Consider the following 15,326-nt stretch of genomic DNA (forward strand, 5'->3'; position numbering starts at 1 on the left):
TTCTGTTAGCTATCATCCGCCATCTTTAATCAAGAGAGCACCGTGCTGCCATCTTTAGCTAGATACCTTTGAAATGTGGTGGCGGCAAATTGAAAAATTCCACGTGCTCTTGTTTGGAAACAAACTCACGTGCTTTTTCGACAGCTACCATCCGCCATCTTTAATCAACAGAGCATAGTGCTGCCCTCTTTGTGATGGCGGCAAATTCCACGTGCTCTTGTTTGGTAAACATAGCCATGTGCAGCTGTCATCCGCCATCTTTAATACAGAGAGCACCGTGCTGCCCTCTTTATCGTAGTAGATGTAAATTCGTCACCTGTCATCCGCGGTGCTGCCATCTTTAGCTAGATACCTTTGAAAAGTGGTGGCGGATAATTTAAAAAGAAAAATTCTACAGCAGCCCTCTCTCGACGCTAATTGCATAAGATGGTGGCTATACATGACTCCTTAAGGGTGCTTACGCAAGATGGCTGCTATACACAGGTTCTTATGAGACGCCCTTGGGATGCTTGCGCAAGATGACAGTTATACATGGCTCCTTATGAGATACCCTAGGGATGCTTGCGCAAGATAGCGGCTGATCTTATGGGATGGCTTAAGGGTCCTTGCACAAGATGGCTTGAGACGCCCTAAGGATGCTTGCGCAAGATGGCGGACACAAGATGGCAGCTATACATAACTCCTTATGAGACGCTTTAAGGGTGCTTGCGCAAGATAGTTGCTACTCTTAGCTTAGAGGCTAACGTGTCGTGATAGTTCGATTCATTAAATTTAGGGCTTAAATGCAAAATGTTAAATATATCGAAAACGGTGCACCGTAGAGCAAAACGGACAAAATTTTTCTGCCTAATACCTAGGTTCGCAGTATGAGGAACAAGAAAATCATGGTCTAATGATGGGATCAACGGTTCGGTTCCTACTTAGGCCCTTTGGCATTTGCTCTGTTTTAGCTTGTATTGAAGCGAGTCTTCGTAACATGATCAGGTCTAGCTATGGTAGAGAGTATAACGTACCGTGCAGGTTCGATTCATTAAATTTGGAGGCTTAAATGCAAAATGTTAAATATCTCGAAAACGATGCATCGTAGAGCAAAACGGACAAAATTTTTCCGCCTAATACGTAGGTTCGTAGTATCAGGAACAAGAAAAAACATAGTCTAATGATGAGATCAACGGTTCGATTCCTACTTAAGCCCTTTGGCATTCGCAGCTATCTATTTCTACAAGATGGTGGCTGCTCTTATGAGAAACAAGATGCCTTGAGACGTCCTAGGGATGCTTACGCAAGATGGCAGACACAAAGTGGTGACTATACATAGCTCCTTATGAGACGGCCTAGGGGTGCTCGCACAAGATGGCGGCTACTCTTATGAAGAAAGCTAGCTTAGAGGCTACTGCGCAAGATAACAGCTGCTGTTATGCATGTGGTGGAGGGCAATTTGAAATTCTATGTGCTTAATCAACAGAGCACCCTGCTGCCCTCTTTAGCTGAAATGTGGTGGTGGATAATTTGAAAAATTCTTTTGACAGCTATCATCTTTAAAAACAATGGCGACTATACATAGGCTGTTAAGGTCTTATCATTCTCCTCCTCCTCCTCCTCCTCCTCCTCCTCCTCCCCCTCCTCCTTCTCTACCTCCTCCTCCGCCTCTTATGTCAAGGCATAGCTTTATATCGAACAAGTTTAAACCTGCATCGCGAAGGCAAGCGTGTGCAGCGATAACATTATTGTGCATGTTTAGACTTTCGAAACATAAGAAGAGTAGAATCAAACGCTGTACTCGATACGACATGTGATCAGAACATTGATTGATGCGTTCAGAAAAACAAAATAAGTGATCAAGACTAGAATCGAACAATGTACTCAATACATCATGTGTTTAGAATATGTCAGGGGATACGCTTGTTCTAAGAAGATCAGATTGAAACATAACAAGACTAGAATAGAACACTGTAATCGATGTTGTTAACTTCAACATGTGATCAGAACATTGATTGATGTGTTCAGAACACAAAATAAGTGATCATGACTAGAATCGAACACTGTACTCGATACAACATGTGATCAGAACATTGATCGATGTGTTCAGAACACGAAATAAGTGATCAAGACTAGAATCGAACACTGTACTCAATACAACATGTGTTTAGAACATGTTAGGGGGTACCCTTGTTCTAAGAAGATCAGAATGAAACATAACAAGACTAGAATCGATGTTGTTAACCTCAACATATGATCAGAACATTGTTTGATGTGTTCAGAGCAAAAGTACAATTTTGATGATTTGCTTAGTGTAAAATCAAAAACTATGGAAACACACTGTGCACATATCGCATAGCTAACTCGCTCAGTAAGCAATATTGCAAAACTACAACTTCAATGATTTGCATAGTGTAAAAATCAAAAACACACTGTACCCATACTGCGCAGCTAACTCGCTCGGTAAACGATATAGCCAAAGTATAACTTCAAATTATTTACCTTCCATCATTCGTCTTGTGTGTAAAAATCAGTCGAACAAGTTATCGCATAAACATGGCTGAAAAAAAATCGTGATAGGGTATGGAACCCAGGGGTTACATCTTATCAGAAGGGCAAAAAGGATGAAAGGACTCTTCCTCCTCCTTACCGCACATTCCTTGAAGGGCTAATTGGCTGAAGGGCTGATGGGCTAAAGGGCTAAAGGGCTAATGGGCTAAAGGGCTAAAGGAGCAACAACCTCGTCGATCGCTATCAGCAAGAACGCTTGTACTTTGTTAAGTGTAGAAAATTAATCTTTATTTGTAAATGGTTTCATGTTCAGAACAAGGAATGGAAAATCCCCGAGGTGCGATGAGTTACGTTTTTCGAACTAGTGTTTGGAACACTGAACTTTTAAAGATGATAGCAGAGAGTTTAGCAATGTTCTGTTGTTGGATTTTAAATTCCGCGCTACAACATGCATAAGGTGGTAGCCTTGAGGTTTACCGCCGTAAAGATGGCAAGAGTGAGGTTAACAATGTTCTGTTGTTGGATTTTAAATTCCGCGCTACAACATGCATAAGGTGGCAGCCTTGAGGTTTACCGCCGTAAAGATGGCAAGAGTGAGGTTAACAATGTTCTGCTGTTCGATTTTAAATTCCGCGCTATAACATGCATAAGGTGGCAGCCTTGAGGTTTACCGCCGTAAAGATGGCAGCAGTGAGGTTAGCGACGCTCTATTGTCCTTCAAAGTGAGGTTAGGGTTCGTCAAGAAGACAGCTGTCAAAAAAGCACGTGGCTATGTTTACCAAACAAGAGCACGTGGTCGTGACGTCACGGTCACGTAATCAATCCTTAGCTCGACGTCGTTAAGAGCAGTATTAGGGTTAGCTATGCTTAAAAGTCTTGGGAACAGAGCAGCAGTATGAATTGCTATGTTTCAAAGCGTGTACACATGACCTATCGATTTTACATGCATCGACCATCGAACTAAACTTCATCCGCTAGATCGTGCTGCTATCTTAGCATAACCTATACCCATAAAATTAAAGTACAATGAATAGCCATGTTTCAAAGCGTGTACACATCACCTATCGATTTTGCACACATCGACTCTCGTACTAAACTTCTTCCGCTAGATTGTGCTGCTATCTTAGCATAACCTATACGCGTGACCTTAAGGTATAAAGAATAGCCATGTTTCAAAGCGTGTACACATTACCTATCGACTTTGCATGCAACAAATATCGTACTAAACTTCTTCCGCTAGGTTGTGCTATCTTAGCATAACTTATACACATGAACTTAAAGTACAAAGAATAGCCATGTTTCAAAGCGTGTACACATTACTTATTGATTTTGCATGCATCAAATATCGTACTAAATTTCTTCCGCTAGATTGTGCTGCTATCTTAGCATAACCTATACCCATGAACTTAAAGTATAATGAATAGTCATGTTTCAAAGCGTGTACACATCAACTATCGAATTTGCATGTATCGACTCTCGTACTAAACTTCTGCAGGTAGATTGTGCTGCTATCTCAGCATAACTAAGACGCATGAACTTAAAGAACAAAGAAGAGCTATGTCTCAAAACGTGTACACATTACCTATCGATTTTGCAAGCATCGACTCTCGTACTAAACTTCTTCCGCTAGATTGTGCTGCTATCTTAGCGTAACCTATACGCATGACCTTAAGGTACAAAGAATAGCCATGTTTCAAAGCGTGTACACATTACCTATCGACTTTGCATGCAACAAATATCGTACTAAACTTCTTCCGCTAGGTTGTGCTGCTATCTTAGCATAACTTATACACATGAACTTAAAGTACGAAGAATAGCCATGTTTCAAAGCGTGTACACATTACTTATTGATTTTGCATTCATCGAATCTCGTACTAAATTTCTTCCGCTAGATTGTGCTGCTATCTTAGCATAACCTATACCCATGAACTTAAAGTACAATGAATAGTCATGTTTTAAAGCGTGTACGCATCAACTATCGATTTTGCATGTATCGACTCTCGTGCAAAACTTCTTCAGGTAGATTGTGCTGCTATCTTAGCATAACTAAGACGCATGAACTTAAAGTACAAAGAATAGCCTTGTTTCAAAGCGTGTACACATTACCTAATGATTTTGCAAGCATCGACTCTCGTACTAAACTTCTTCCACTAGATTGTGCTAAAATCGTGTAAGTGTGCTGCTATCTTAGCATAACCTATCGATTTTACATGCATCGACTATCGCAAGCATAACTAAGACGCATGAACTTAAAGTACAAAGAATAGCCTTGTTTCAAAGCGTGTACAGATCACCCTGAACTTCTTCCGCCAGATTGTGCTGCTATCTTAGCACAACCTATACGTATGACTTTAAGGTACAAAGAATAGCCATGTTTCAAAGCGTGTACACATTACCTATCGACTTTGCATGTATCGACTCTCGTACAAAACTTCTTCCGCTAGGTTGTGCTGCTTTCTTAGCATAACTCATACACATGAACTTAAAGTACAAAGAATAGCCTTGTTTCAAAGCGTTTACACATTACCTAATGATTTTGCACGAAACGACTATCATACTAAACTTTTTCCACTAGATTGTGCTAAAATCATGTAAGTGTGCTGCTATCTTAGCATAACCTATCGATTTTACATGCATCGACTATCGTACTAGACTTCTTCCGCTAGAGCATGTAGCAATCGCTTTTGTGTATCCCAAACCCCTGTGCACGAACTTAAAGCATAAAGATGAGCTATGTTCTAAAGCGTGTACACATCACCTATCGATAATGTATGTATCGAATATCGTACTAAACTTCTCCTGCTAGAGCGTACGAGTATCGCTTGTGCGTGCACGAACTTAAAGCATAAAGAATAGCAATGTATAAAAATCTTGTAAACAAAGCAGCAGCATTACGTATAGTCAAGATTAAATGCGTGCACACATCATGTATCCATGATGCACACAGTACTAAACTTATTCCATTAGAATGTACAAAGTTCGCATGTGTTTGTACTGCTATCTTAGCATAGCCTATGTGCATGAACTTAAAGCATTAAGAATAGTTATGTGTAAAAAATCTTGTGAACATAGCAGAGTGTTAACTACGTAGGTGTAGACATTGAACTTTACATGCTGAGGCAACATACTACGTGACCGTGACGTCACGAGAACGTGCTCTTGTTTGGTAAACATAGCCACGTGCTTTTTTGACAGCTGTCTTCTTGACGAACCCTAACCTCACTTTGAAGGACAATAGAGCGTCGCTAACCTCACTGCTGCCATCTTTACGGCGGTAAACCTCAAGGCTGCCACCTTATGCATGTTATAGCGCGGAATTTAAAATCCAACAGCAGAACATTGTTAACCTCACTCTTGCCATCTTTACGGCGGTAAACCTCAAGGCTGCCACCTTATGCATGTTGTAGCGCGGAATTTATAATCCAACAACAGAACATTGTTAACCTCACTCTTGCCATCTTTACGGCGGTAAACCTCAAGGCTACCACCTTATGCATGTTGTAGCGCGGAATTTAAAATCCAACAACAGAACATTGCTAAACTCTCTGCTATCATCTTTAAAAGTTCAGTGTTCCAAACACTAGTTCGAAAAACGTAACTCATCGCACCTCGGGGATTTTCCATTCCTTGTTCTGAACATGAAACCATTTACAAATAAAGATTAATTTTCTACACTTAACAAAGTACAAGCGTTCTTGCTGATAGCGATCGACGAGGTTGTTGCTCCTTTAGCCCTTTAGCCCATTAGCCCTTTAGCCCTTTAGCCCATCAGCCCTTCAGCCAATTAGCCCTTCAAGGAATGTGCGGTAAGGAGGAGGAAGAGTCCTTTCATCCTTTTTGCCCTTCTGATAAGATGTAACCCCTGGGTTCCATACCCTATCACGATTTTTTTTTCAGCCATGTTTATGCGATAACTTGTTCGACTGATTTTTACACACAAGACGAATGATGGAAGGTAAATAATTTGAAGTTATACTTTGGCTATATCGTTTACCGAGCGAGTTAGCTGCGCAGTATGGGTACAGTGTGTTTTTGATTTTTACACTATGCAAATCATTGAAGTTGTAGTTTTGCAATATTGCTTACTGAGCGAGTTAGCTATGCGATATGTGCACAGTGTGTTTCCATAGTTTTTTATTTTACACTAAGCAAATCATCAAAATTGTACTTTTGCTCTGAACACATCAAACAATGTTCTGATCATATGTTGAGTATTAGTATTTATTAATGAACAAAACAGGCTTTCAGCCCCGAATACACGTTCACAATAATAATAAATAAATAAATAAATAACTAATAATAAACGCAGTCCAACCCAAGCCACCACCCTCCACCACATAAAAAATAAAATGAAATGAACACCTCATCAGCCTGTTCTATGTTTACAATCTGCTGCTGGTGTTGCAACTTGCTGCTTGTTATCACTCACACGTACCCACTCATCACGCGACCTTCTTGCTTCAGCAATTCCATCACCTCTATTGTTTCCTGACCTACTCCAAAATAAGCTACACCAGCAACATTACACTATTGCATACCAAACCAGCCATGACACTAACATTGCATTCAATCTTTCAGATTCCACCTCCTATAGTACAAGTCTAAATAATAACAACAATATTCCGTCATAACATTCCAATCCATCATACCACAGCTTTTACCAATCAGCGTTAACATTGCTTCATATCATTTCAATCCGCCATAACACTCCATAATAAAATTACCTCTCCATCTCCCAAAAATTTCGACCATGCATAACAAATACCAATCACGCCTATACCAACACCTCTCCAACATCATACTCCTTCCTCCTCTCCATACAAACAAACCACAATTTACAAATTTGTAATAAAATCACCTTCCTCCAGCTCCAAAAATTCAATACTCATACCAGACACCAATACAATAATACTCTCTCCCAACTTCCACGAATTCGGCCGTAAATAAACCATCTCAATACCATACCATACATCACCCAATCATACATACTAAGCCTCCAATGCTTCCGACACCATATCTCAGCAATACAACACATACCAACACCTCTCCAACATCATATTTCTTCCTCCTCTCCATACAAACAAACCAAAATTTACAAAATGACAATAAACTCACCTCTATCCAGCTCCAGAAATTAAATACTTATACCAGACATCAATACAATAATACCACCTCCCAACTCCCACGAAGTCAACCATAAATAAACCATCTCAGTACCAAACCATACATCACCTAAATACTAAACCTTTATATACCACCTCTACTTATATCACCACTTCTCCCACACTACATTCCAACGATATAACACTTTTCCAACACCACATTTACCACCACTCCTTCAACTCCAAATATCACAATAAATATATCACTTCACCATTACCACATCTCAGCCTTCACCAATTATTTACCATCATAACCTAATGAAATTACAATGAATAACCAATACCAGTCACGCATATACCAACACCTTTCCAACATATTTCTTCCTCCTATACCACTTCTCCATTACCATATTTATACCACCACTCCTCCAACTCCACATATCCACAATAAATATACCACTTCACCATTGCCACATTTCAGCCTTCACAAATAATTACCATCATAACCTAATAAAATTACAATGAATAACAATTACTAACATATCATATACCACTTCACCATTGCCACATTTCAGCCTTCACAAATAATTACCATCATAACCTAATAAAATTACAATGAATAACAATTACTAACATATCATAAAACAAACAGACCATGCAATCCTGCCCTCTTACCCAACTCCACCTAACTAAGTACTCAGTCCCTATCTTCCCTAATCCATTAGAATTTTAACATACTATCCCCTTCCCTTATACAGATAACTATTCCACCCCCCTATTCCCCTGCCCACCCTCTAACTCACTCTCCTTCATTTTACTCTCGCAGGCCTTTTTTGTCGCACAAAAATACCTGTTCAATTCACCCCCTTTTTCCCATTGTTTAATAATCCATCTCAGTATTGCGTTCTCATCTCCTCTCCCCAGTATTTCCCGATGCTCGGCACTCAATAATCCATGTCTTAACCCCCTCGTTACCTCACAGTCTCTTAGCAAGTGAAACTCATCATTTACATCTCCACAAAGTACACACCTTGTCTTATCCCTGCCTTGTAACCAGCCTTTATTCCTTGGCAGACCTAAAAGCCACCACATCATCCCATATCGTTTTGACCTATCGACGTATCTAATATTCAACCCTGCTATCTCCTCTATTTTCGTCAAAACAGTCAGCGAATTTCTTAGTCTGCTTTCCCCCAATAATTTCTGCCTATGGATATCTCTAATTCTCCTTTCCAGTATATTCATCCCTCTCACTTCTGTCTTTGACCAAACCTCCCCCCACAGGTGTCCTAATCCTATCCTCTCCAAATATCCCTTTATTTTTTCTAACCATCCACCCTTATACATGCTCTTAAATTGCTGTACATATGCTGCCTGTAAAACTCTCCCACCTTCCTGTCTTTTTAAATTCATCCAATATCTAACTATTCTTTTCACACCCTCTGATTCCAAATCCTCCCCACACATTAATTCCGCCCCTACATTTGCTGTACACCTCGGTAAGCCCATCACTGACTTGGCAAAACTACTAACAATCCTTCTTAGTTCCTCTCTTTTCTCATCCAGCCCCCAAACTTCTGCTCCGTATAGTACCCTCCCCACGATTACCGACCTGAACACGAGTCTCAGTGTTTTGTAACTGATCCCCGGGTACTTGAGTAGCAAATTTCTGACTGAGGCTAAGGCTGCCAATCCTCTATATTTCATTCTTTTGATCTGGTCACTCCAAGTTCCTTTATCATTAAAAATAACTCCTAGATATTCCAGCTTCCTTACCTGTTCCAATCTTTCTCCCTGAATTACCCAATTCCCTTCTATCTTTCTTCTTTTGTTCACCTGTACTACCAATATTTTAGACTTATTTCCATTAATTTTCAATCCCCATTTCCTCGCAAATAGCATCACTGACTCTAAGGCCCTATTCATCGCCCCTGAAGTTAACGTCATCAATAACACATCATCCGCAAATATCAGTCCTGGCACTTCCAAACCATTAATTACTGGTACAGCCCAATTTTCTGCCCCAAACCCCTCTAAAATATCGTTGATAAATAAAATAAACAGTATGGGCGATAACTTGCATCCTTGTTTTAAACCCACCTTGGACTCTAATGGTCCACTCATTCTCCCTTCTCCCAATTTTACACAAAACCTGACGTCCCTATATATTCCTTCCACTGCCCTCAACATCTTCTCCGAAATCCCTAACCTACCTAATTTCTCTAGTAGGGCCTCTCTATTTACCTTATCAAAAGCTTTCTCAAAATCTATTGCTGCTACATAAACCGTACTTCTATCCATATTCTTATACTTTTCTAAAATAGTCTTTACTATCATTATATTATCCACTGTTCTTTTCTTTTTCCTAAATCCCCCTTGGTAATCTGTCAAAATTTCATTTTCTTCCGCCCACCCGCTTATTCTGTTCGCTAGCACCCCAGTATATATTTTACTCAAAGAATCCAACAGAGATATACCTCTATAACTGTTCACATTGTTCCTACTACCCTTTCCCTTGTATATAGGGCATATAATTCCTGTTTCCCATTCCCTAGGGTAATTTCCTCCCTCGAATATCCTATTGAATAGTTTCACCATGCCCTCTATCATTATCTCATTTTTACTAATTTCCTTCCAAAACTTATTATTTATACCATTACACCCCCCGGCCGACTTCGCTCTGGCTCTGCTTATCACTCCCCGGATTTCCTCTCTTGTGATTTCTTTATCCAAGTCATAAATTGCCACTCCCCTATTCCTCCAAATTACTTCTTCTCCCGAACCTCTCCATCTATCACCCCCCTTTTTTCCTAGTAATTCATCGAAGTGCCTGACCCATTGCACTTCCTCAATACTCGTTCTCTCCATATTCCTTCCACCCTTCATAATTCTATTAATCTTATCCCAGACTCTCTCAAAATTGTTAGTCTTGCAGTCATTATTTATGGCTTCCATTTGTTCCTCTAACCACGTCTTTTTTGTCTCAGAGATTTTCTTTTTATACTCCTTCCTCAATCTACAGAAAAACTCCCTTTCTTGGCTCCCACCTTTCCTTCTATATTCTCCTAACGCGTCCATCACCTTTCTCCGCAATCCTTCACACTCCCTATTAAACCATTCTTCTCCCTCTTTCTTATTTCCTTTTCTAGCTTTCACCTTCTGCGCTATCATCTTTATTGGATGTAGCAACAATTCCAAGGCTTTATCAGTATCATTCTCTTCTAACGCCCCTTCCCACCCATATTTCAGAAGATGTAGCTCCTCCTTTACTACCCTATTCCAATCCCGGCCCACCTTCTCTGTCCATTTGTACTTATTATAACCCCTCCCTCGTTTATCCTTTGTCTCATTTTCCTTCATTGTACACTTCTCTTCCTCTCTTTTCAGCATAACCCTCACCGGGAAATGGTGTGACTCAATCCAATCTCCTATTTCCATACTTACAACTTCCTCAATCATCCCTTCCGAGCTCAAAACCATATCTATCACACTACCCCCTTTCTCCGTAACATATGTCAATTTCCCCGTCCTGTCGCCCTCTATCCACCCATTCAGAATATACAAGTTTCCCACAGCACACATCTCTAGGAGCTTCTCTCCATAACTATTTGTAATTTTGTCCTCACTCCTTCTGCTTTCTAACAAACACATTCCATCCTCCCTACTATAAACTGGGCTCTGTTCTCCTATTCTCGCGTTCCAATCCCCAAATAACAACATATCCTCCTCCCCTGGATACATTCCCCTTATCCTACCAATATCCACCAATAACTCTTCAAAAAAAATATTTATTTGCATATTCTGAATTACTAGGGTGGCAGTAAACAAACGCTAGATTTATTTTCTTCCTCCATCCCTCTCTCCCTCCCAAATTCAATCTCAGCCATATGGTTTCCATCATATCGGTCTCTATATCCTCTACTCTTTCACTAATTTCTTCCCTAATTAGAACTATCATCCCTCCTGGTGCTCGTCCCTTATTCCTCTCTTTTCTTCTATATTTATATTTTATCTCAAACCCCTTCCATGCAATCTCCCTCCCTGTTTCCAACCACGTCTCCAAGAGTGCCACAACATCGAAACTTTCAATTACTTCCCTAACTTTCTTGTTTCCTAATTTGCTCCTTACTCCTTCAATATTCACACATCCTATCTTCCAATATTGTTATAACTTTCCCTCCCTCCCTTCTAGGTCTCCCCCTCTATTCTTACTTCTAGTATTTATCGACCTCTCTCCCTCTGTATCCTCCATCCCTTTACGTACTTTTCCCCATATGTCTTTTAAGCTCTTACTCCTGACTTTACTCATATTTTTTTTACCTTCTTGTCGATCTGTCTCCTCTTGACCTTTCTTGTTCACTACACCACTGCACCCTGCACTCACCCTTTCTTGCTGCTCACCCCCACTCTCCCCCTCACTATTTTGGACTTCTGAATCCACCTCCCTTTGTCCTTTCTTGCTCACTGCACCTCTACACTCTCCTCTCCCAGTTTCTTGCGGCCCACTCTCACCGTCCACTTCACTATCTTGGTCTTCTGTCTCCCGGCTGCACTGCCCATTCTCTTCCGAGATGCCCTGCTCTCCTGCCACGTCCCTCCTCCTCTTCTTTTCTTCTTTCTTCTTCCCATCTTGCCTTGTCCTCTCACCACTCTCAACCCTCTCGTTTTCGTCCATTTCCTTTAGCTTAGTCACTGAATGAACTCTGACCCATCGCCCGTTTGTCACCTCCAACCTCAGACCTCTTATTCGGGCCTTTAGCCCCTGGTTCCTCGCTCTCCATAGGTGCCTATTCAAGATCTTCGCGTTTTCACTTCCTTCTCTTCCCATGTCTCCTTTCACCCCTATTTTCCGCCCTTGTAAATTCTTGCTGTTCCTTAACACAGAATCTGCCATTAAGGTTGAGAACAATTTAACCCTAATTGGCCTCCGACCTTTGATTTTACCAACTCTCTCTACATCATCAATGTCTACCTCACTAAAGTTTATCTTCATAACATCACGTATAGCTTCCACCACCTTAAATATCAGCTCAAACTTGCTCTCTCTCGCCCCTTCCTCAATTCCATATATAAATATGGCTTTTTTCAATCTCTCCTGTCTGTACCCCTCCGCTTCTTTCTTCAACTTCATCACCTCATCTTTCAGATGTTTCACTTCCCCTCTCAATAACTCGATTTCTTTCTCGTTATTGACCACTCTCCTGCTCGATTCCTCTGTCTTCGTTTCAAGCCATTTCTTCATGTTCCCCATCTCCCTTCTCTGCTCCTCCATCATGTCCTTTATTTCCTGCACTTTATCCCATTGACACTTCTCCTGCATAACTTCACTTACAACCACCCTGAGTGCGGCCAAATCCTCCGTACTATATTTTCCACTGGTATTTGGGCCTGGGTTTACTTCCACCCCCCCAATAACCAGTAACACTGCTATCACTGTCACCACCAGCACCGCTTCACTCATTTTCAATCCGTCCGTCACCAATCCACTCCTGGCCTCCTTCTTCTGCCTTGCCTGCCATTTCCCAATAGCGGCCCGGTACTGTTCAATGCCGACCATGTTTACAGCACGCACTTCGCAACGCAACCTCTCTCCTCGACCGCTCGAGCTAGACTGATCATATGTTGAGGTTAACAACATCGATTCTAGTCTTGTTATGTTTCATTCTGATCTTCTTAGAACAAGGGTACCCCCTAACATGTTCTAAACACATGTTGTATTGAGTACAGTGTTCGATTCTAGTCTTGATCACTTATTTCGTGTTCTGAACACATCGATCAATGTTCTGATCACATGTTGTATCGAGTACAGTGTTCGATTCTAGTCATGATCACTTATTTTGTGTTCTGAACACATCAATCAATGTTCTGATCACATGTTGAAGTTAACAACATCGATTACAGTGTTCTATTCTAGTCTTGTTATGTTTCAATCTGATCTTCTTAGAACAAGCGTATCCCCTGACATATTCTAAACACATGATGTATTGAGTACATTGTTCGATTCTAGTCTTGATCACTTATTTTGTTTTTCTGAACGCATCAATCAATGTTCTGATCACATGTCGTATCGAGTACAGCGTTTGATTCTACTCTTCTTATGTTTCGAAAGTCTAAACATGCACAATAATGTTATCGCTGCACACGCTTGCCTTCGCGATGCAGGTTTAAACTTGTTCGATATAAAGCTATGCCTTGACATAAGAGGCGGAGGAGGAGGTAGAGAAGGAGGAGGGGGAGGAGGAGGAGGAGGAGGAGGAGGAGGAGGAGGAGGAGAATGATAAGACCTTAACAGCCTATGTATAGTCGCCATTGTTTTTAAAGATGATAGCTGTCAAAAGAATTTTTCAAATTATCCACCACCACATTTCAGCTAAAGAGGGCAGCAGGGTGCTCTGTTGATTAAGCACATAGAATTTCAAATTGCCCTCCACCACATGCATAACAGCAGCTGTTATCTTGCGCAGTAGCCTCTAAGCTAGCTTTCTTCATAAGAGTAGCCGCCATCTTGTGCGAGCACCCCTAGGCCGTCTCATAAGGAGCTATGTATAGTCACCATTTTGTGTCTGCCATCTTGCGTAAGCATCCCTAGGACGTCTCAAGGCATCTTGTTTCTCATAAGAGCAGCCACCATCTTGTAGAAATAGATAGCTGCGAATGCCAAAGGGCTTAAGTAGGAATCGAACCGTTGATCTCATCATTAGACTATGTTTTTTCTTGTTCCTGATACTACGAACCTACGTATTAGGCGGAAAAATTTTGTCCGTTTTGCTCTACGATGCATCGTTTTCGAGATATTTAACATTTTGCATTTAAGCCTCCAAATTTAATGAATCGAACCTGCACGGTACGTTATACTCTCTACCATAGCTAGACCTGATCATGTTACGAAGACTCGCTTCAATACAAGCTAAAACAGAGCAAATGCCAAAGGGCCTAAGTAGGAACAGAACCGTTGATCCCATCATTAGACTATGATTTTCTTGTTCCTCATACTGCGAACCTGGGTATTAGGCAGAAAAATTTTGTCCGTTTTGCTCTACGGTGCACCGTTTTCGATATATTTAACATTTTGCATTTAAGCCCTAAATTTAATGAATCGAACTATCACGACACGTTAGCCTCTAAGCTAAGAGTAGCAACTATCTTGCGCAAGCACCCTTAAAGCGTCTCATAAGGAGTTATGTATAGCTGCCATCTTGTGTCCGCCATCTTGCGCAAGCATCCTTAGGGCGTCTCAAGCCATCTTGTGCAAGGACCCTTAAGCCATCCCATAAGATCAGCCGCTATCTTGCGCAAGCATCCCTAGGGTATCTCATAAGGAGCCATGTATAACTGTCATCTTGCGCAAGCATCCCAAGGGCGTCTCATAAGAACCTGTGTATAGCAGCCATCTTGCGTAAGCACCCTTAAGGAGTCATGTATAGCCACCATCTTATGCAATTAGCGTCGAGAGAGGGCTGCTGTAGAATTTTTCTTTTTAAATTATCCGCCACCACTTTTCAAAGGTATCTAGCTAAAGATGGCAGCACCGCGGATGACAGGTGACGAATTTACATCTACTACGATAAAGAGGGCAGCACGGTGCTCTCTGTATTAAAGATGGCGGATGACAGCTGCACATGGCTATGTTTACCAAACAAGAGCACGTGGAATTTGCCGCCATCACAAAGAGGGCAGCACTATGCTCTGTTGATTAAAGATGGCGGATGGTAGCTGTCGAAAAAGCACGTGAGT

This window comes from Anabrus simplex, chromosome 6 (assembly GCF_040414725.1).
Source record: "Anabrus simplex isolate iqAnaSimp1 chromosome 6, ASM4041472v1, whole genome shotgun sequence".
Taxonomy (NCBI): domain Eukaryota; kingdom Metazoa; phylum Arthropoda; class Insecta; order Orthoptera; family Tettigoniidae; genus Anabrus; species Anabrus simplex.